The sequence below is a fragment of the Anabrus simplex genome, chromosome 2 (genome assembly GCF_040414725.1).
Source record: "Anabrus simplex isolate iqAnaSimp1 chromosome 2, ASM4041472v1, whole genome shotgun sequence".
In the NCBI taxonomy this organism is placed as follows: domain Eukaryota; kingdom Metazoa; phylum Arthropoda; class Insecta; order Orthoptera; family Tettigoniidae; genus Anabrus; species Anabrus simplex.
The window spans coordinates 598,903,754-598,926,256 of NC_090266.1; the positions used below are offsets into that span (position 1 = coordinate 598,903,754).

Below are 22,503 nucleotides of genomic sequence, written 5' to 3' on the forward strand. Positions count from 1 at the left end.
CCCACGGCGAAATCATAACATCCAGTAGATGTTCTAACAGGATCTCATAAAGAGAAAAAGACAAAATGGGAAAACCTCGAAAATGAGAATCCCGTATGATTTATATCACTTTGCGAGTTTTCTAGGTCCACGCCTACAGCAGAGAGAGAGAGAGAGAGAATCTTGCTGCATTTTGCTCGGCGTATTGTCTTCAGAGAACTCCTTTCAACACCAATCTTTATATTTTATCCTTTGACTAGTAGCCTGATAACTCAACTCTGACAAAGTATAATGGGTTACACAGAAAAAAGGGATTTGTCTCTTGGAAAATGTTCCCGTCATAACGAACCCCACTGTCCGCATTTCGATTTCACCATCGTTCTTAACATAACACGAAGAGCATCCCTGATTTTTTTATCGGTATAGTTATGATGCACTCTGTATCTATATTATAGGATTTTTACAAGGATTATTTTTAATCTTATGCTGATCTGCCACGTCATGACCGCACACACATGTGATTGCCCTACACCAATAGAAAACTCTTCAGTCTCCAGCGTGCATGTAGTTTGGACTTTTCTGCTTGCGGACAGTTTCAAGGTTGCAAGTACATAACCTCCAAAAAACCGCTGATTTCACCCCGCTAGCGTACCGAAAATGTTATATACTTTCTCATACTGGGCGCTCTAGTATTTACAGTACAAAATATCCCTGCACAATATATTTTTTGGACCTCCATTTTTCTGAGTGACAAAGTGGATGATGGTTTAATGAAGACCTCAAAGCTGAAAATCCCCGAGATCACTACATTTTTGTTTTTGAATACTACATCTCTCCAGACGGCCCATTTCCACCCACCATGTGGGCGAACGAAGATATCACTGAATACAAAGAAATAATTAATTCAGTAGAGTAATTTAATGCAAAATTAAATTCCATGTTTTACCACTCCTGTCCTAACATTTTAGGGGCTGCTTGGTCGAGGCTGTAAAGGCGTGCTCGGTTCACCCGGAATGACGTGGGTTCGAATCCCCGCCAGGATGTCGTAAAATTTAAGAAACGAGATTTCCACTTCCGTAGGTGCATATGGCCCTGAGGTTCACTCAGCCTACACCAATAATGAGTACCAGGTTAATTCCTGGGGGCAAAGGCGGCCGGGGGTAGAGCTAACCACTCTATCCCATAGCGTGCCGCGATTAACAATGGTGGAAGCTTTTACCTTCCACTCCTCCAAGGGCCTTCATGACCTGTACGGAGTCGTTTTTGTCTTTGTCCCAACATTTTCCTCTTTCATAGACGCGCTATTCCAATGTCAAGTAAATGCTTGCATAAAAATAAGAAGCATTCAGCAAGGAGTCAGAAAAACAACAAACATAAAGACAAGTATCGTTTATCTACTTGTAGAAACCAATACATAAATAAGAAAATATCCCGTTTTGATTTTAATAAGACGTCTTCGTAATAAAGTACTGAAGAAAGGGTCATAAAGTTTAGTTAAATGTGCGTTTTAAAATGAGTCAAAGTTACTGAATCCAACATTTTTAGCCACATCTACGCAATTTTGTAGCCAGTCCTATGACTGGTGAAGTGGGAAGGATGATGTAAGCGTGTCGGTGACACAGATTACACCATCCCCATGGCGCAATTCACATATGTCAGTGACGCAGTTTGCATAAACTCGGTAGGTAGGAAAAAAAGAAAAAAAGGCGGCTGATAGTGGCCGACTCCGAAAATTCGCAGCAAATTGTTCGATTCCCCACAATGGACAGTGCTGTTAAATACATCATGCACTTCGTGGAGTTCAATAATATTGCGTGCCTAACCCATACACATTAAGGAAGTTGTGCTGAAACAAATGCCAGTATCGGTAAGAAGATGCGGTAGAGGATTTGGAGTGTTACATCTCCCTCCTTACCACTGCGTACTGAACCCGACTGAACTGATACTGTTCCAGATTAAATCATACGTTAGGAGAAATAATATTACCTCAACATTAAATGCTTCTGTACACCAACTTTTTGCGTTATCGAGCTGGAACAGTAAATCACGAAGCTTGGGCATTATGTACTTAAAACATAATTTAAAAATGAAGATGCATGCGTGAAGCTTCAAACGAACAATACACAGGAGAGGTGTGTGATCCACTCAGGAGAGGATGACTACTCCGATGAGTGGATATATGTGAGAAAAATTAAATATTGCAGAGTTCGTTTTCTGTAGAAAAAACCCAACAACATTCACTGACATTGGTTCTATATTTTTAGCGAAAATGGACATTTTCCCAATGGTGTCTTAGAGCTTAATTCATGAAATGTCTTACAGGAGCGTTACATTGGAGCTTGGTTAACCGAACGAGTGGCTGTGCGGTTTCGGTCATGTAGCTGTTGGCTTGCATTCGGGAGATAGTGGGTTCGAACCCCACCTTTGGCAATCTTGAAAACGGTTTTCCGTGGTTTACCATTTCACACCAGGCAAATCCTGGGGCTATATCTTAATCAAGGTCACGTCCGCTTCTTTCTCACTCCTAGCCTACACGAAAAATTTTCTTTCACATAGCAAGTGTTTACGTGGTTTGCGGCACGTAGCTATCAGCTTGTATTTGGGAGACAGTCGGTTCGAACCCCACTGTCGTCAGCCCAGAGGATGGTTCCCCTCACTCCCTATCCCTTTCCTGAAGCACGGCAGCAGCTTGTGCTCTGGCATAGCAAATAGGGCGAGTTCGTCAATTTGAATCGCTTGCCCCGATGTGACAAACTAACCTCATTTTTTCGAAAATAAATCATTTCTCCACAAATCCGATTGCACCATGTTTCTTAACATAACACGAAGAGCATCCTGATTTTTTTTATCTGTAGAGTTATGACGCACTCTGTATCTATATCATAGAAATTTGTACAGGGATTGTTTACTCTTACGCTGAGATCATATAGGTGAAATGTTATCTTGAATTACAGTCCATACAGTGACGAGATTAACGAGAATGCTGTTAGAACTGCGTAACCAAAAGCAATCCAGTATTATCGAGCATTGTCAGGAAAGACCTCTCGTACAGATTTTGAATCGTTATTTAAAAAATGAATGTACAATGCCGACAGCTGAAGTTTTACGTTAAGGGATATCACACTAACAAGTATACTTCGTTTTTTGTCGGAATTCAGCAGGAACTTGAATCTTAATACTTCCAAGTGAATATATTCTAGATGCAAACCATTGACTGTCTGACCAGATTTCAAGCACTGGTTTGAATCGTTTACAACATTCTTGTTTTGAAATAAAAGCCGATGTTTCTGCCACGAATATTACATACGGTACATGATTTGAAAATGCACAGTACAAGAAGAATGATGTATTTCACAGAGCAATTGGCTGCGTGGTCTGCGTCACGTAGCTATCAGCTTGTATTAAGGAGACAGTGGGGTTTTCCGTAGTTTCCCATTTTATCACTAGCCAAATACTGGGACTATACCTTAGCAGAGGCCATGTTTGCTTCCCTCCTATTCCCCCATTCCATTCCATTCCATTCGCATGACAATTATAAGACTTATAATCACCATAAGAGGGGCTGCCTGGCCGAGGCCGTAAAGGCGTGCTCGGTTCGCCTGGAAGGACGTGGGTTCGAATCCCCGTCAGGAAGTCGTAAAATTTAAGAAACGAGATTTCCACATCCGGAGGTGCATATGGCCCTGAGGTTCACTCAGCCTACACCAACAATGAGTATCAGGATAATTCCTGGGGGGTAGAGCTAACCACTCTACCCCATCAAGTGCCGAGGTTAACAATGGTGGAAGCCCTTACCTTCCACTCCCCCAAGGGCCTTCATGTCCTATACGGAGGTGACTTTGCTTTGCTTTGCTTATATCACCATGCGTTTTATCTGCGTCGATGCGACGTAAAGCAAATTGTAAAAAAAAAAAAAAAATGATGTATTTTAAAAGTCCAACATTCATTTCCTCACAAAGAGCCCCTGTTTCCAGAGGATCTCGAGCTCCCCACTGTCTGCTAGTTTATAGCAAATACAAGATTTTGAGATACTACTGAACAAAATATCTGAGACTATCAAATCTGGGATGTTATAATAATGGACTGCTAATTTCTAAAGGAAAATTAATTAAGCTTAATCCGCCGTTCGGTGTTCAACTTCTCCGTGGTTACTTTCCCGAGCGTCACTAAGAAGACTGCCGCAGTGTAAAGACTAAGTTTGAACCCATGCCGTGACTTCTGTGCCCTCTGTATGTGAAGGTAGGGCAATTATATGAACTCGTTTTGCATATTATTTTTGACACTTCATAATCTTCGCTCAGATTTAACGGGTGTAGTAAGGTTTAAACATTTTAAAAACAGTTGAAATTAAAAATGGATTAAGAGCACTTTTCTGACATGGCTGACGTAGAGCATTCTGGATGATGTTACATAATCCAATTTTTGGCCATAAGATGTCACTAAAGACAGTCAATTCAATAATTTTTTACAATTTGTCTTACTTCGCACCGACACAGATAGGTCTTATGGTGAGTATAGGGATAGGAAAGGCCTGGGAGTGGGGAGGAAACGGCCGTGGCCTTAATTAAGGTAGAGCCTCAGCATTTGCCTGGTATCAAAATTGGAAACCACAGAAAACCATATCCAGGGTTGCCGACTGTGGGATTCAAGCCCACTATCTCCCAGATATAAGCTCACAACTGCGCGCCCCTAACCGCACGGCCAACTCGCCTGGTAGTCAACTCAACATCATAGGGCTGAATACCTCCTATTGAGATCGGTGAATTAATTCTTGGAGAGAATGGGAGATTCGAATTCGGGTTCCGAGATAGAAAACTACTTCAGTTTTTTCGTCTTAGAATGAAGACCGCTTCATGGGAAGTTACCCCCTGAAACCATTTCCATTAAGACTGAAATTTCAAATGTAACTTATTTTCATTAATAAGCAGTAGAACTGAGCAGGATTACGACTATAAAGGAACTAATGTATGAGCATTTGAACAATAGCTGCCTCCCATGGCACTAACCTGTTGAAGTGCACGATTTTTATCGCTTCGTCCTGGGTTTAAATCTCAGCTGATTCAAATGACGTGAGTGATGAGCGATGAATGAAGTGGGACGGGGGAAGGTTTCTCTCACAATTTGAGTTTCAATCTTGTGCTCAGTAAAAAACAAACCCACAGCACAATACCCCATTGAGGACTTGGCCTACCAAGTTGATTGCTGCCCATCTGGATAGCTCGCAGATACTGGAGTGCCATGTGGCCAGCGTGACGCAATACTCAGCCATATTGGTTGGTTTTTTGACTAAGCGGATAGCTCCTCTGTTGGACTCATGAGACTGAGTGAACCCCGTTCCATACCTCAGGGCAGAATTTAAATCCCTACACTGTCCTGGAAGTGAAACCGGGTCCTCTCGCACACTGACCCCAGTACATAGTGTTCGTCGTCAAATGGTGTAATTTAATGTGTAGCTAAAAGATGTAGTAAGTGCATGAATTTAATGTAGAGGTATAGTATGAAGAACGATTGTAGGTGAGAGTGGGGCCGGCGGAGGGGTGTAATGCTGCAATGGCACGATTAACTAGTCACTTCTTCCTCTTTTCCTTTTTCTTTTCCTTTTTCTTCCTCTCCCACCGCTTTTCCTATACTCTGATACGGTCGTGTGGAAATACGTATTTTCCCAAATTATTTCATGAGGCTACATCAATTATAAGTACGCGATAGCACGGCTTATTGTTACGGAGTAGTAGAGTAGAGAAACCCTACTTTCTGTGAAACCAAAAGTAAATGTCGGGAAACATCGGGAAGTATAACTATCAACCTAAAGTTTTATAACGTCTGTTTAAATATTAACGTGGAAACCGCGCATTTCAAAATACGGTACTTAATTAAAATATTGTAAATTAATTTGTAACAAAATACATTCACATTTACCCCCTCCGTTACCTTCCATAGTTATTTCGTTCACACTAGAGCCAGAAGTGGAAATATTCACTATAAAATGCGGCCTCCAGCAGAGCACTGCGATGAGCTACGTGTACTTCAACAGATCTACTACCTCTGACTGCATGACCTGTTGATGTATCCTAATGAATCATGACAAAAGAATAGCCATGTAGTTCCCTGACCTACTAGCTTTACTACGTTATATATTTCTTCCACATACAGCAAATTCATTAAATCGACTTTGGGCTGCCTAAATCGGCCAAATACCCCACTGTGCGACAGTGGGGACCAACTTCTCTCCTTTTCCCGAATACAGACGCTTAGAGCCACGGTAGAGCCATGGTCACCCCTCCTCTGCTCTGCCGATCGGGGAACACAGCTGTCGAACCATGGAATAGCCGTGGCATTTGTCGGCCGAGATCCAGCCACTCTTCAACCGCCGACCTCCTACCAGTACAGTCTCTTAGGTGTAATCACTCTGTTGTTTCAGTAACGTCAGTGGGAAATGCAGTTAAAAGTACAGACATCAGATGTCTTGCAAGGTGACTTTAATGAAGTAATTAAATTACTGAACAGTTTGAAAATAATTCCATGTACACACACAGTTTCTAACATTTTCTGTTATTTCCATTCATCAATAGATTTTATTTAGCTCTTGGTGCTGTAATTCATTGATATTTTAAATACTGTACTAGGAATACCAGCATTCTCGAGCATCGAAATGTTTTACCAAAATATTCAAATGTTGAAATCTATCATGCACTCTGTTCCGCACTGTAATGAAGTGTTAAATCCAAGCTCTATTCAAAATAAACGCCTACAGCGTACGGACTCCTGAAGAGCAAACATTCCAAAAACAGTCATCGTATGAAAATACTTATCATTCTAGACTGGTGTCCGGCTCCATGGCTAAATGAATAACGTGCCTGTCTTTGGTCCGAGGAGTACTGGTTACGATTCCGGCTGGGTCCCGGATTTTTAATCTTCACTGGTTAATTCCGATGGCTCGGGGACTGATGATACCTTTAGCATTAATAATAATGAAAATAATAATCGTATCTGCTCAGCTACCGTATGCAAGCATTTTAATTTCATGCCATGCTCGTCAATTTCGACATTCCGATTTACTCTAGGCCCACTAGATGGCAGACCGAGTAAACGGAATCTCTCTTGGGCGTCTACGGCTGAGATTTAATGAATTTTGTCGGGTAAACGCCAAATGTGTCACCAGAGATCTTTTACATGCCGACATCGTACGACATGGAGACTCGAATGGACTTATTTCTGCCCTTCAAATATTCGACTACTTCTGCTGGGTTTGAGCCCATTGTATTGAGATGTAAAAGCCGACATTCTACCACTGATCCACGAAGGGAGCTATTCGTCGTAGATGGAGCCCCACCCTCACAGACGTGTAGCAAATCACACGAACTACTACACCACAGAGGTGAACTATCATATCTGTAATTATTACTATTATAGCACGGCTCCATGGCTAAATGGTTACCGTCACTGGGGACCTCAGTTCGATTCCCGACAGGGTCGGGAATTTTAACCATCATTGGTTAATTTCTCTGGCACGGGGGTTTGGTGTATGTGCCGTCTTCATCATCATTTCACACTCATCACGACGCGCAGGTCGCCAAATCGAATGACATGCACCTGGCGAGCCGAAGATGTCCTCGGACACTCCAGGCAGTAAAAGCCATACGCTATTTCATTTCATTACTATTATAAAATAAATCGAATCTGCTGTGTTGGAATAAAACAACCACTAACCGACTGCCCCACTGAAGTTCGCTAACGAATGATCCGTTCAGCCACCATGGTTGACACTTCTGTGGTATCCAAACTATTACTCTCCTGGGAGGTTTCCGTGGTGTTTGATAGGTCTCTATTGACGTGCAGTAAGTAGTTCCTTGTTTGCAGTACTAATCAGCTAAGATACAGACTGCCACTCACTTTACCTAATATCAGATCTGTTTTCTTCCACATAACTGAAACTGCAGTGTCATTGAAACACCTAATACTACACTATTGTCATATCAGATATTGCGAGTTGTGTTATCATGTTCCCTATAGTATCCGTTAGAACATAACAGAGTGGAAGAATGCTTCATCATGTACGGTGTAAATTGGGCAGACTTGTGCCATTTATTTATTTGCGCCATGTAATGTTTACAATTTCAAATACAGTATTCCCAGCTGTTCCTACCACGTGATCAGTGAGCGCACGGTATGACGAGATGGATGACCGAAGGTCGCCTGTTGTCACTGAGACCATTACCAGTTCTCGAGTGAGCCGGTTGTATAAAGGCCAGAAGTCAACCGAGAGACGCATTATCACCAACAACGACCACAGAGGAAGATGTTCGTGGGACAAGCAGCTACTCACACCTTGACGGCGTGTAGGAACACCACTCGCCACCTTTGTAACATGGCGAAACAGCGCTCCCTGCAAGCCACACCGCAAATGAAGGTATTTTTAAATCTGTCGATATGCAGATAATTTTCTTTCTTTATTAGAGTGTGGTAAACACTGAGTTATGTTACAGGTAGAAGGGTTCTTTTGAAACATCGGCAAAAATGAATTTCTGAATTTCACTCTTCCTATTCAATGAGGGATTACGTACCTAAATATATTGTGTGGTGTTAATTTTTGTTAAATTTTCCTATCGTTTGTTAACAAAATATTCCACTTGGGCCAAAATATTAATATTTTGTCAATAGCTTTTCTCTTGCATTCAATAGTAATAATAATAATAATAATAATAATAATAATAATAATAATAATAATGTTCGCCTCTGTGGTGTAGTGTTTAGCGTGATTAGCTGCCACCCCCCGAGACCCGGGTTTGATTCCTGGCTCTGCCACAAAGTTTGAAAAGTGGTACGAGGGCTGGAGCGTGGTCCACTCAGCCGCAGGAGGTCAACTGAGCAGATGGGGTTTCGATTCCCACCTCAGCCATTTTCGAAGTGGTTTTCTGCGGTTTCCGACATTTCCTCTAGGCAAATTCTGGGATGGTACCTAACTTAAGGCCCGAACCAAAGTCCCATGCTTCTAGACACTGCTCTTGAGGCGGTAGAGGTGGGATCCCGCGCTGAATCCGAGGGAAAAACCAACCCTGGTGGGTAAACGGATTAAGAAAGAGAGAATGATAATAAAATGTAAATTATTCCGGTAATTATGGTCTTGATAGAACTTAGTGTTCCATAATTTTAGACCAAAAATATTTCTGACTTGCAGTATGTCGACCAGCTGGGATAGGATGGGATTCGATTTCTTAGCTCTAGGTCAAGACATGAGACAATATTACTCAACCAGTCGCTTTCGTATATTACGTATCGTAATGTCGTTAAATCGCTTTCTCACTGCCTGGTAACGAACGCACTTGGAACATATACAGTCTGTACAGTCGCTCAGAAAGGAAATGAGCGAATATTGCATAATTTCCTTACAGGTTCACATTTCTCAGTGTTTTGCATCTATATGGGAGGCAAATTATACTTTGATAACGATTGGAATTAAATCTATAATAATATTATTGTTGGCTTTACGTCCCACTAACTACTTTTGCGGTTTTCGGAGACGCTGAGGTGCCGGAGTTTATTTCCGTGGGATTTCTTTTTCGTGCCAGTAAATCTACCGACACGAGGCTGACGTATTTGAGCACATTCAAATACCACTGGACTGAGCCAGGATCGAACCTGCCAAGTTGGGGTCAGAAGGCCAGCGCCTCAACCGTCTGGATCAGTCAGTCAGGCAAAAAAAAGTCTGATAAAATATTAAATGCGAGGAACTTACAATACAATGCGTTCGTTCTTTCCTTGAGTAACTGTACATAGGATACATTTTTAGAGGATGTCCTCCAACTGTGTAAATTTTTCAGTTGTGCCTTCGTCTGCATGTTCGACTGCAAGTCAACAGCATCATGTCTATTCACAGTCATCTCGATTAGTTCAAATTTATAGAAACTAGTATGTCTTTTTTTTTTTTTGCTAGGGGCTTTACGTCGCACCGACACAGATAGGTCTTATGGCGACGATGGGATGGGAAAGGCTTAGGAGTTGGAAGGAAGCGGCTGTGGCCTTAATTAAGGTACAGCCCCAGCATTTGCCTGGTGTGAAAATGGGAAACCACGGAAAACCATCTTCAGGGCTGCCGATAGTGGGATTCGAACCTACTATCTCCCGGATGCAAGCTCACAGCCGCACGCCTCTACGCGCACGGCCAACTCGCCCGGTGAAACTAGTATGTTACCATATGTAGTGCGGTGGAGGATAGTGTTGTGTGGTGTGTGAAATGAAGGGATTTTGGGAAATATACGAACACCCTATCCGCGTGACGAGGGAATTAAGCATCTAAGTTTATAATCTCCGACCCAGCTGGGAACTGAATCCAGTGCCTTCTCAAACGAAGGTCACTAAGTTGACCATCAAGCTAAGGAGCTGGGCATAAGTCCAGTGAACTTGTAGCTAAAGAAATTTATGACCATTTTTATAATGGGTCTACATTAATTCCTGCAACTATCACTAGGGTATATTTGAACATTAAAGTGGGAGGTCACCACCATAGTTGCACTATAAGGTGCTGTTGAGTTACTGGCCTGGTGTAAAAATTTTAAATCAAGGAGTACGGTGGCTGTACTCGAACATTTAGAAATTCTCACTATTTTACGTCAAAAATCATTGTAAAACAAATGCCTGTGTAAACTTTGGAATTTTAACATGGGTATCTTAGCTTTAAAAAAGGTCCTTTCTTACTTCCTATTGAATTAAAATAACTGGAAGAGTATACGGGTAATTAAATTAAGAAAGCTATCATATATGGATATATTTGACTAATATTACTATTAGGTAAGGTTAATAAGGTGGTTGTTGTATCATTCTAACAGGTTCACATGAAATTCGTGAGAATATGACCTTTATTGCAACATTAATATGGGAGTGAATAAGTGTTTATTGAACTGTGATAGTAAAATGATGTAACCTTGTCCTGGTTATAAGTAATGTGTAACGCGCTTATGTTCTTGCCTTCTGAGTTCAAAGATGCGAGACCATATTCTGGCTCAGTCATTTGATATTCAATAGCGCTTTAATACGAGGTACCGCCATTATGTCAAGGAATCCCCTTGAGAGAATTCTTTTTGTCTGATGTCCCGTAAGTTAATCTGTAGCTAAAGTGACAGCAGATATATGTTATTATTATTATTATTATTATTATTATTATTATTATTATTAATGTTTTTGGCTTTAAGTCCAACTAACTGCTTTTACGGTTTACGGAGACGCCGAGGTGCCGGAATTTAGTCCCGCAGGTGTTCTTTAACGTGCCAGTAAATATACCGACACGAGGCTTGCGTACATGAGCACATTCAAATACAACCGGACTGAGCCAGGATTGAACCTGCCAAATTGAGGTCAGAAGGCCAGCGCCTCAAGCGTCTGAGCTAATCATTTTTATTTCTATTATTATTATTATTATTATTATTATTATTATTATTATAAATTTCTGAAATATTTCCCGCACTACACAATTATAACACGAAAGAATACCAGTATGCGTGGGATCTGCTTGCCCGACGACTTCCGACACAAGCTAGTCGGATCAATCATTCATTCCATTCCTAACCCGGCCGAATGACTGGAAACAGGCTGTGGATTTTCATTTTTATATACTCTGTTTTTAAAAAATGTACACTATGAAAAGGTTATTTAATGATAACATCTATAATATGTAATTACAATGGGCCGATGACCTTCGATGTTAGGCCCCTTTAAACAACAAGCATCATCATCTATATGCAATTACAATCTATCCTCTTTAACGATACGTCGAGATAAGGTCAATTTCTTATTTTTAGAAGAAGGTCAATTGATGGATTGTTGATGGACAAAAGTATTTTTTCCTACAATTTAAAACATGTTAATATTGCTCACATTGGACTATTATTTGTATACATGGGCGTGTTTAAATGGTTCCTTCAGATATCATTGTACTTTGAATGTTTAATAACAAAAGTTCCATTTCTTTTGCTTACAGGTTGATTCTGCGTGTCGGCCCCATCAAATCCATACGACGCCTCCCCTGATGCGATAGTTCCTCCGACGCTCCTTGCTGTTTACTCCCTACTGTGATATTATATCTGTCGGCGCCGTACGTCCGATCGTATTCTGCAATGCACAAATGATGCAATCGATCCTGGAGTTCTCCCAGGAACTACGGAAAATTAATTTCCAGTTGTACAAATATTACTTATTTATAACCAAACACCGCTAACCATTAATTTATTAAAGCACTTTTTTTATAAAATACTTTCACAAGAATGGCTATTTTTATTTGTAAACATAATTGTCTGATTAACGTAAAAATATCAAGAGAAAAGAAAAGAAAACTTCTACCTTTAGCTGGAAGAAGAAAGTGTCCCATATGTAATTTACCACTACAAGAGATCATGCACTGACCGAAACATCCCTCAGTTTTATGGCATTCTTTCGCACGAATGATCAGATGTGTTTCAGCTAGTTACATAAATCCAACTAATCTGAATGGATATGAAGAGTTCATTATGTTAGAATGTCCCATTTCCTTGTCACCACTCCCTCTGACATTTATTATATATTTTCTTCTTCCCTCTGTCATCTCCAGTCAACATTGACCCCTCTTCTTGGAATACCAGGCATTGAAGCTAGGTTGATGAATTGTAAAAGGTATGAATCGTATACGTATTAAATGATGAATCAAATAATCTGTGATATTCTTTCGTCTAGTATTGATTATTAAGCAAATAAACAACTCAACTAAAATTATTGTGGCAGGATGGTAAATAATGTAATCAAAACAAAATTTCACTTTTTTCGAGATGGTAATGGAAATTAGAGGTAATTTAGAAAATGTTTATTCATTCTGTGAGGTAATTATTGGGGTTTGAATAATGAACATGGCTAAGAAATACTATGTTCAAAATGTTAATAGATAACTAATTCACCAAGGAAGATGAAAATTTGTTTGATATATTGCTGCATACGACTGTTCAACATCAGATTGTCTAACCGGTTGTCTTAGTAAGTATATAAACAGAATTTTTATATTTTTGTAAACATTATTGAGGTTTCGTTTCTCCGTATAGGTCACACAGAATAATCTGCCCTTGACATTACGGAAACTGGTCTTCGCCTTAATAGTAGGTCATTATTTTCTGTAAAAAATAATAGATAACGCTTCAAGAATGCAAATGGGTTGATTTGCTTGCTTCGAGGTAAGACAACGGGTTACTGGAAAAAAGGAAAGACGCCAAACCACATGAAGAAAGATCTAGAGAGACGAAAATAAACTATCGACTTTACAAAACTGCTAATGGTGCAACAGGATAAGAAACAGATCATGGACAAGAAGAGAGAGGATCCGGCCGGAGTCCGGGATGACACTTCGTAAACGATTAAATACCAAGTACCCAGCTAGGCCAGGGGTCCATGATCACATATTCTGAGACAGAGTTTACTTTCGATGGGGTGAATAGTTCCACATCGCCCCTTCTCTATCCGACATCAGGTGGGCTACGCATCCAACCGCTAAGCACGTCCAATGTTGTTTAACTACGAAGATCTCATGGAATCCACTGTTTGAACTTGGATACGCCGTTAACTAGTGTTGCTCACGTCAGATTGTAGGCCTATTTTATACCTTTCAAGGCGAGAAGCAGCACTGAAAAGAGAAGGTTACCATTACTTAATTTGCATCCTTATTATATTTCCTATTAGGTTGGCAGGCTAGCTGTTTATTGAACGATTTCCATCGCCCTAATCAGTAAAACAGCCCTATTTTGGGAGTGAGAGATAAGAGACAGCAAATACACCAGGGTTAAACAAATATCTTTAAACTAACGTGTTAGCTCTAACGAACAATTCTTAAGGAAAATCCCAGCAAGCCATCAAGAAATACTCCTTGTATTCTGAAAAAAATATTTCTTTCCAGTCGGTCAACACATTTATCAATCCATCCAGTTGCCATATACGGTTGCTTGTGAAAAGTAAGAAGAAACTATTGTTACGAGTAAAACACAGTCTACCGCGCGAGTTGGCCGTGCGCGTAGAGGCGCGCGGCTGTGAGCTTGCACCCGGGAGATAGTAGGTTCGAATCCCACTATCGGCAGCCCTGAAAATGGTTTTCCGTGGTTTCCAATTTTCACACCAGGCAAATGCTGGGCTTGTACCTTAATTAAGGCCACGGCCGCTTCCTTCCAACTCCTAGGCCTTTCCTATCCCATCGTCGCCATAAGACCTATCTGTCTCGGTGCGACGTAAAGCCCCTAGCAGAAAAAAACACAGTCTGTTTTATCGCTCTAATTTATTTCAGGATGAGCCAATAAGTGCACACACACACACACATATACACACGAAGTAAATCAATAAATCAATCAATCAATCAATCAATCAATCAATCTGCGTGTAGGTCTCTCGCCATGGTGACACATTCCCAATCAATTGCTTACCTAGTCTTTTCTTAAATACACTCATGTTCATAAAAAGCAGAACACCTTGAAAGACTACATATAGGAAGTTCATATTCACAGGACATGTTCATTAGTATGTTCTGCAGAAACGACTGCCATTTCGGTCATCTATGTTCGGAATGGTGTCCTGTTGCCCAGTAGGCACGGTGTCCTCCATGGGCACTGTTAACTTGTTCCGTGCGTGATGGCATCGACGCTTATAAGCCGCGAATGGCGTCCTGGGGTATAGCCATCCATGCTGCATTCACCTGGTTCCACAGTTCGTCTTTGGTGGTTGGCATTGTGTCACAGCACCGCACCCGTCATTTCACCGTATCCAACACATTTTCGGTTGGCGACAATTCCAGGGATCGGGCGGGCCAGGGCAACAGTGTGACATTCTGTGACAACAAGAAGGCACCTGTTCTTGGTCGAACATGGTCCTGCTGAAATATGGCGTCTTGGGTGTCGAGCAGAAAGGGGTCACAGGATGTCATTTACGTAGGTCAAACGGGTCACAGTGCCCTGAACATGCACCAACTGTGATTTGTGGTTGTACGCAATAGCACCCCACATCATAAGGCCCTGAGTTGCCGCCGTATGTCTTGTGCGAATGCAGTCAATGTGATGCCTATTCCCTTATCTGCGGCGAACCAAAATCCGGCCAACATTTTCAAACAAACAGAGCCTGGATTCGTCTGAAAACATTTTCAAACAAACAGAACCTGGATTCGTCCGTAAACACTATCTGTTACCATTCCTGTCCCTGGTGACGTCGTTCCATACAGCATTGCAATCTAGCATGTTTATGAACATTAGTTAAAGGTAGATGGAGGAGTGGACGACGCGACGATAACACAAACCGTAATAAAGGGTGACGGAATGTCACTGCTGATTGTGTACGATGCGTTACGCTGTTTCACTGTTGCCCCGAAGACGAGGAAGACGCAGATCTGTCCTGCAATTCCATTCGGATGAGGTGTTGATCTTCTCGCGGGTGGTCTGGGTGGTGCGACCAGACCCATCTGCCGGGCTGAGTGGCTCAGACGGTTGAAGCGCTGGCCTTCTGACCCCTACTTGGCAGGTTCGATCCTGGCTCAGTCCGGTAGTATTTGAAGGTGCTCAAATACGTCAGCCTCGTGTCGGTAGATTTACTGGCACGTAAAAGAACTCCTGCGGGACTAAATTCCGGCACCTCGGCGTCTCCGAAAACCGTAAAAGAGTAGTTAGTGGGACGTAAAGCAAATAACATTATTATTATTATTATTATTATTATTATTATTATTATTATTATTATTATTATTATTATTATTATTATTATTATTAGACCCATCTCGTCGTATTCTACGGCCTTCTGCGAACCATTCTGTACACACTCGTTTCACTTCGTCCTACACGAGTAGCAATTTTCCAGATGGGTGCATCACGTTCTCACATGCCAATAATGTGCTATCTTACAAACTCACTCATTTGACGGTACAATTCTCGCATACGTCTGCGAGGCATCCTCCACGTTTGCTCAAGTCACACTGATTCATTAGTCCATTAATCACGTTTGAGGTATTGCCTTTTGGGGCTAAGAGCACCATGCGGCATAAAAATGTTCATGTGAGAAACAGTCTTGTCTCAAGTCGAAAAAATACACGTTTCTTTATTTTTAAAGGAGATTCCAAATACCAGTTTCAATGTCTGTAACATTTTCATTTTTTGAGATATATGCATCCTTATAAAAAGTAATTCCACTCACTTTTCAACTTCCTTTCACCCCCGTTAAGCGCCTTTTCCGAAAACAAAAACTTACCCGTTTCTGTATTTTAAAGGACTATCCAACTACCAAGTTTCATGACTCTAACATGTTAAGTTCTTGACATATTCTGTAGATATACCGATAATAATTTTAAAAATTCACCCGATTTTTCAATTCATTTAAGCCCCTTAAATGGATTTACTGAAAGCAAAAACAAACGTGGTTCATTATTTTTAAAGGAGATTCCAAATACCAGTTTTCATGTCTGTACGTCTGTTACACCTTCAGTTTTTGAGATATAAGTATCCTCATGCACGGAGTTCAACTCCTTTACATTTTTTAAATCCCCTTAAGTAGATTTTCCAAAATAAAACGTGTTTGTTCGTTTTTAGAGGTGATTCCAAATACAAATTTTCACGTCTGTAACTTCGTTAGTTTTGATATATAAGTATCCTCATACAAAGAAATCAACTAATGTTTCAATTCATTCACGCCCTCCCCCAAGTAAGTGTTTTTTCCAAAGACAAAAGAATAGGTATTTCTTTAATAATTTACTTTATGTTCCACTAACTACTTTTCGGTTTTCGGAGACGCCGAGGTGCCGGAATTTAGTCCGGCGGGAGTTCTTTTACGTGCCAATAAATCTACCGACACGAGGCTGACGTATTTGAGCACCTTCAAATACCACCGGACTTAGCCAGGATCGAACCTGCAACGTTGGGGTCAGAAAGCCAGCGCCTCAACCGCCTGAGCCACTCAGCCCAGCAGGTATTTCTTAACTATGAAAGAAGATTCCAAATACAAATTTTCATGTCTCTAACATCTTCCGTTTTTGAGATGTAAGTACCGGTATCCTCTTAAAAGGAATTCAACTCCTTCTTCAGCCGCCCCCACCCTCGCCCGTTAATTTGATCACCATCCCCTCCACACTAAAAAATGTGCGTTTTCTTTATTTTTAAAGGAGATTCCAAATACCAATTTTCGCGTATGTAACATCTTTAGTTTTTGAGATCCAAGTATCCTCATAAAAAGAATACAATTCATTTTCACCCCAACCCCGCCCGTTACCTTCATCCCTCACAAAAATACGTGTTTCCTTATTTTTAAAGGAGATTCCCAATACCAATTTTCACGCGTATAACTTCTTCAGTTCTTAAGATATAAATATCCTCATAAAAATAATTCAACTATTTTTCACTTCTTTTCACTCCCCGTTAAGCGCGTTCTCCGAAAACAAAAAGGTACATGTTCCTGTATTTTTAAAGGACTTTCCAAATACCAAGTTTCTTGTCTCTAAAATGTTAAGTTTTTGACATATAATGTAGATTCAACGGTACTTATTTTAAAAATTCTCCCGCTTTTCCAATACTTTTCAGCCCGTAATTGGATTTTCCGAGAACAAAAAAATACGTGTTTCATTATTTCTAAAGGATATTCCAAATACCAGTTTTCATGTCCGTACGTCTGTAACCCCTTCCGTTTTTGAGATAAATGTATACTCATAATTCAGATTCTCCTTCTTGACTTCTTTCCCCGCCTCTCCCACCTTAAGTGGACTTTCCAAAAACCAAAAATAGGTGTTTCTTTTGAAAGGTAATTGAAAATACCAACTTTCACGTCTGTAGCAGCTTCAGTTTTAAAGATAAATTATCCTTATAAACATATTTCAATTCCTTATCTACTTATTTTCAACCCCACACTCTTACCGTCGATTTTCCAAAAAAAATGAAGTGTTCCTTTATTTTTAAAGGAAATTCCAAATATCAATTTTCCCGTCTGTTCCTGTATTTTTAAAGGACTTTTCAACTACCAAGTTTCTTGTCTCTAAAATGTTAAGTTCTTGAGATATACTGTAGATATACCAATAAATAATTTTAAAAATTCTCCCGCCTTGAGAAATAAGTTTCTTCATAAAAGAATTCAATGGTTTTCACTTCCTTTCTCATTCCCTTTTCAGTGATTTTTCCGAAAACAAAAATACCTGTTTCTTTATTTATAACGGATCTTCCAAATACTATTTATTACGACTCTAACATCTTAAGTTTTGAGATATATTTATCTTCACAAAAATAATTTAACTCCCCACCTCCCATATTGGTTTCCCCCAAAATGCGTGATTCTTTATTTTTAAATGATTATTAAACCTACCTGTTTTAACGTCAGTAATATCTTTAGATTTTTAGATATATGTTCCCTCATACAAAGAATTCAACTCATTTTTCAATTCCTTCGCCCCCTTTAAGCGGATGTTCCGAGAAAAAGAACTGCGTATTTCTTTATTTTTTAAAAAAGACTCCAAATACCAACGTTCACGTGTGTAACATCTGCAGTTTTTGAGATATCATTATCCTAATAAATAAATCAACCCCCTTTTCAGTCCTTTTTATCCCCCCTTACGTGGTTTCTTCCGAAAAAAATACATGTTTCATTATTTTTAAAATATTAAAAATGCCAATTTTCACATCTTTAACATGTTAAGTTTTTGAGACGTTCTGTAGATATGCCCATTTTAAAAATTCACCCCCTTTTTTCAGTTTCCCTTAAGTGGATGTTCAGAAAACAAATTATCTATGTTTCTATACTTTTACAGGAGATTCCAAGTACCAGTTTTCAACTCTGTAACATGTTAAGTGTCTGAAATATATTGTAAGCCTAGATATATATTTTAAAATTCCACCCAGTTTGTCACTACCGTTCACCCCCTATTCATTGGATTTTTAAAAAACAAAAAGTACATGTTTCTTCATTATTAAAGGAGATTCCAAATACCAATTTTCATGTCCGTAACATATACAGTTTTTCCCCTTTCTTCACCCCCTTAATGGAATTTTGCGAAAACAAAAACACGTTTTTCTTTATTTTTCTATTAGATTCCAAACACCAATTTTTACGTCTGTAAACTTTTAAGTTTTTGAGATATAGATGTAAACTTTTAAGTTTTTGAGATATAGATATCCTCATTTAAAATTTCTCCCTCATTTTCACCCTTTCGCGAAGGAATACCCAAAATCGTTCCTTAGTGAGCACCTACACTCTAATATAAATGTATCCTCAAAATTTCATTTTTCGTCCAGTATTTTTGGCTCGGTGATGATGAATCCGTCAATCAGTCTGTCAGTCAGTCAGGACATGTTATTTTATATATACAGACTAGCAAGATTCCCGTGCTTCGCTACGGTATTGGAATGAAATTTATAATTTAATGCTTAACGTGTTATATATAATCCGCCGAAATTCGCGATGTGACTCGTTTTCTGAGAGAATCCGCCAAAATTCGTGATCTGATTAGTTTTCTGAGAGATTACGGCAAAGTTCCACCCATTTTTCAATCTCTCTTTCCAGCAATCGATTTCGTTCTTGGCGGGCTAATTCCAGGTATCCCACTCGGCCAGCTGGATCCCTAAATCTTTGCCATCTTTTCCTATAAGCATTTTTAATATGGTTCAAATCCTTGAGGAGATACGGCGTGGTGTCGTCTTGGGTGCCTTGGCGGTACTGAACCCGCGGCCGGACTGCATTCGTAGTCACTACCCGGCCAGGACCCGTTTCTAGCGCGGTCCGCACATTTGGACGACGGTACAGAACATTATTATTATTATTATTATTATTATTATTATTATTATTATTATTATTATTATTATTATTATTATTATTATTATTATTATTATTGATGTTCTGGACCTCAGAGCAAGATGCAAGTCCGCTACTTGGCGGTAAATTACATCTGCTGCCATTGTCATTGCTGAGAATATGACCAGCACCATCGTCGCGCGTAGGCAATTGCGCGAGATTTCTGGCGACACGAATGATATACTTCCCTGCATTATTGACCTTATTATAGAGGTGAACGGTTGCACGGTCAATATCATTCCTATCGTTTATTTCAAATGTGTTTAAATTTTTATGTATATGCCAGGAGAATCTATTGTAATCTAACTTTATGTTCTCCAAAGGAAAAGAAGGCTCTTGAAAACGAACTCAGGAAAGATTAAAAATGATCAGTTTATGATCAGAATAAGTACATTATGATCAGTAAAATCAATTGCTCTCAACGCATTTTTCACCCCACCGCCGTTAATTTAATTTACCCCCACCCCCCCGAAAAAGAAGGCGTGTTTCTTTATGTTTTAAGGAGACTCCAAATACCAATGTTCACGTCTGTTACCTTCAGTTCTGAGATACAAGTATCCCCATAAAAAGAAATCACTTTTGTTTACGTCCTTTCACACTCCCTCCTCCCTTGAGTGAATTTTCCGGCAAAAATACCTGTTTCTTTAATAGTAAAGGATCTTCCAAATACCAATTATCACGACTCTAACATCTTTAGTTTTCGAGATATGTGTCCTCATAAAAGGAATTCAGCTCCTTTTCACCCCCGCACCCAAGATGATTTCAACAAAAAAACGCTTTTTTCTTTGTTTTTAAAGGAGAACGAAATACAAATTTTCATGTCTGTAACAACTTTAATTTTTAGATGTAAATATCCTCATACAATTAATTCAATTAATTTTTCAATTGTTTCACCTCCCCCCTTTATTAGACTTTCTGAGAATACGCGTTTCTATAGTTTTAAAGCATATTCCAAATACCAGTTTTCACGTCTGCAAAACCTTTGTTTTTTGAGATAACAGTATCCTCATACAAAAAATTCAACTAATTTATCAATTCCCCGTCCCTCCACTTTAGGTGGATTTCCGAAAACAAAAAATACATATTTCTTTATTTTCAAAAGTGATCCCAAATACCATTTCTCAGGACTGTAATATCTTCTGTTTCTAAAATATAAGTATCCTCATTTAAGGCATTCAATCCCTTTTTCACTACTCCTATTGGGATTTTCCGAAAACAAAAAATACCTGTTTCTTTACTTTTAAAGAGGATTCTAAATGCCACTTTTTACATCTGTAAACTTTAAACGTTTTGAGGTGTAGATATACTCATTTTATACATTCACCCCTTTTCATCCCCCCATTAATTGGATTTTCCAAAAACAAAAAATACGCGTTTCTTTATTGTTAAAGGAGATCCCAAATACCAATTTTCAGGTCAGCAATATATTCAGTTTCTGAGATATAAGTACCCTCATTGAAGGCATTCAACCCGTTATTCACCCCTTTTCACTCCTATTGGGATTTTTCGAAAACAAAGAAATACGTGTTTCTTTATTTTTAAAGGAGATTCTAAATACCAATTTTTACATGTGCAAACTTTTAAAGTTTTGAGATATAGATACACTTATTTTAAAATTTGACCCCCCTTTTCACCCTTCCATTAATTGGATTTTCAAAAAAAATCGTGTTTCATTATTTTTAAAGGAGATTGCAAATACGAATTTTTAGGTCTGTAATATCTTCAATTTCAGAAATTTAAGTATCCTCATTAATAATAATAATGTTTTTAAATTTTTAAATGTTATTTGTTTTACGTTCCACTAACTACTCTTTTACGGTTTTCGGAGACGCCGAGGTGCCGGAATTTAGTCCCGCAGGAGTTCTTTTACGTGCCAGTTAATCTACCGACACGAGGCTGACATATTTGAGCACCTTCAAATACCACCGGGCTGAGCCAGGATCGAACCTGCCAAGTTGGGGTCAGAAGGCCAGCGCCTTAACCGCCTGAGCCACTCAGCCCGGTAGTATCCTCATAAAGGCATTCAACCCGTTTTTCACCCTTTTTCACCTCTCCTATTGTGATTTTCCGAAAACAAAATATACGTGTTTCCTTATTTTAAAGAAGATTTCAAATGCCAATTTTTACATCTGTTAACTTTTAAGTTTTGACATATGGATACACTCATTTTAAAAATTCACCCCACTTTTCGCACTTCCATTAATTGGATTTTCCAAAAACAAAAATATCGTATTTCTTTATTTTTAAAGGAGATCCCGAACACCAATTTTCAGGTCTGTATTATCTTCAGTTTCTGAGATATAAGTATCCTCATTAATGACATTCAACGCCTTTTTCACTCTTTTTCACCCCTCCTATTTGGATTTTTCGAAAACAAAAAAATACGTGTTTCCTTATTTTTAAAGGAGATTCCAAATACCAATTTTTACATGTGTAAACTTTTAAAGTTTTGAGATATAGATACACTCATTTTAAACTTTCACCCCCCTTTCCACCCCTTCAGCGACGGAATATCCTAAAATCCTCTCTTGTACTATGAATGAATCCTCAAAATTTCATTTTCATTATGTCCAGTAGTTTTTGCTCGGCGATGATGAATCAGTCAGTCAGTCAGTCAGTCAGTCAGTCAGTCAGTCAGTCAGTCAGTCAGTCAGTCAGTCAGTCAGTCAGTCAGTCAGTCAGTCAGTCAGTCAGTCAGTCAGTCAGTCAGTCAGTCAGGACATGTTC

At 39.4% G+C, this 22,503-nt stretch overlaps 1 long non-coding RNA gene across 1 annotated transcript; it reads left to right on the plus strand.

Moving 5' to 3' along the window:
• The first annotated feature begins 8,137 nt into the window (after positions 1 to 8,137).
• On the plus strand, positions 8,138 to 12,222 carry LOC136864243 (uncharacterized). The gene is made up of 2 exons (XR_010859288.2): positions 8,138 to 8,386; positions 11,951 to 12,222. It is a non-coding gene; the product is annotated as an uncharacterized lncRNA (long non-coding RNA).
• The last annotated feature ends 10,281 nt before the right edge of the window (positions 12,223 to 22,503 follow it).